The 2,139-nt window shown below is 41.5% G+C and overlaps 1 protein-coding gene across 1 annotated transcript in view; it reads right to left on the bottom strand.

The window, feature by feature from the left end:
• Positions 1-2,139, bottom strand: part of OTUD3 (OTU deubiquitinase 3) — a 33,563-nt gene that overhangs the window by 15,893 nt on the left and 15,531 nt on the right. The window lies entirely within an intron of this gene.

Here is a 2,139-nt window from a genome sequence, read left to right as displayed (position 1 = left end):
GCAAACCAAAAAAATTACAGCAAATCATATACCTGATAAGACTCTAGCATCTAGCATATATTAAAAACTCTTACAACTCAAAAACAAAAAGGCAGAACCAATTAAAAAATAGGCAAAAGACTTGAATAGACATTTCTCCAAAGATATACAGATGGCTGAAAAGCACATGAGAAGACGTTCAATGTCATTAGCTATTAAGAAAATGCAATTCCAAACTTTAAGATACTGGCCAGGCGCGGTGGCTCACGCCTGTAATCCCAGCACTTTGGGAGGCCGAGGTGGGCAGATCACGAGGTAAGGAGATAGAGACCATCCTGGCTAACACGATGAAATCCCGGCTAACACGATGAAACCCCATCTCCACTAAAAATACAAAAAATTAGCTGGGCGTGGTGGCAGGTGCCTGTAGTACCAGCTACTCGGGAGGCGGAGGCAGGAGAGTGGCGTAAACCCAGGAGGCAGAGCTTGCAGTGAGCCGAGATCACACCACTGCACTCCAGGCTGGGCGACAGAGCAAGACTCCGTATCAAAAAACAAAAACTTTAAGATACTAAGTAGGATGACCATTTAAGAAAAAAACTACAAATGTTAGGATGAAAAGAAAACAAAGCCTGGCAAGAAAAACAGTGCAGCTGCTGTGGAAAACAGTTTGGCAGTTCCTCAAAAAGTTCAGTTTAGGTTTACCATATGACCCAGCAATTCCACTCCAAGGTATATACAAAAAGACTGAAAATAGGTATTTGTAAAAATACTGTACACAAATACTCACAGCAGCACTATAGCCAAAAGGTGGGAACAACCTAAACGCTCATTAACAGACGAATAGATGTACAAAAAATCATCTCTCCATATAATGGAATATTATTCAGCCATAAAAAAAGAATGAAGTACTGATACATGCTACACCATGAATGACTCTCAACAACATCATACTGAGGAAGGAAGCCACAAAGAAAAAGTCACATATAATTTCATTTACATAAAATGTCCAGAATAGGCAAATTCACAGAGAAGAAAGGCAAACTGGTGGTTGCTAGGGGACAGGGGGAATTGGGAGTCACTGCTTAATGGGCATGAGGTTTTCTTTTTGGGGTGATGAAAATATTTTGGGACTAGACCGAGGACATGGTTGTACAACAAACACTGGGGATGTACTGAGTACCACTGGACTGTATGTTTTTAAATGATTAATTTTATGTTATGGGAATTTTGCTTTAATTTTTAAAAAGAGAGCGGTTCTGTGGAATACCTAAGTATGTAATTAACATTTTGTTAATTAACAGCTCTCATAGACAAATGATAATCCACTAGAAAATATAAAAGATCTCTTTACAATACACAAAAAGCACAAAACACCTCCTTAGAATAAACTCAACAAAAAATGGGCAAGATCTATATGAAGAAAATGTTCCGATGGATCACAAAGTCAATTAAATAATAAAAGACTCAACATCAGAAAGATGTCAGCTTTTCCTTAAATTACTCTATTAACTTAATGAGATTCCAATTTTAAAAAACTTAATAGGGCCGGGCACAGTGGCTCACACCTGTAACCCCAGCACTCTGGGGAGACCAAGGCGAGCAGATCACTTGAGGTCAGGAGTTCAAGACCAGCCTGGCCAACGTGGTGAAACCCTATCTCTACTAAAAATATGAAAATTAGCCAAGGGTGGTGGCGAGCTACCAGCTACTTGGGAGGCTGAGGCAGGAGAATTGCTTGAAACTGGGAGGCGGAGGTTGCAGTGAGGTGAGATTGCACCACTGCACTCCAGCCTGGGCAACAGAACGAGACTGTCTCAAAAAAAAAAAAATTAATAGCATTTCTTTTGAACTAGACACATTGATTCTAACATTTATTATTTATTTATTTGTTTGTTTATTTTTGAGACGGAGTCTCGTTCTGTCACCTAGCCTGGAGTGCAGTGGCACCAACTCTGCTCACTGCAAGCTCCGCCTCCCAGGTTCACGCCATTCTCCTGCCTCAGCCTCCCAAGTAGCTGGGACTACGGGCGCCCGCCACCTCGCCCAGCTAATTTTTTGTATAAAATAGAGACAGGGTTTCACCATGTTAGCCAGGATGGTCTTGATCTCCTGACCTCGTGATCTGCCCGCCTCGGCCTCCCAAAGTGCTGGGATTAC

The sequence above is a fragment of the Mandrillus leucophaeus genome, unplaced genomic scaffold, assembly GCF_000951045.1.
Source record: "Mandrillus leucophaeus isolate KB7577 unplaced genomic scaffold, Mleu.le_1.0 Scaffold426, whole genome shotgun sequence".
NCBI classification, from domain to species: Eukaryota; Metazoa; Chordata; class Mammalia; order Primates; family Cercopithecidae; genus Mandrillus; species Mandrillus leucophaeus.
Note: the sequence above shows the minus strand (reverse complement) of the source record. Positions and strands in the feature narration are given on the sequence as shown.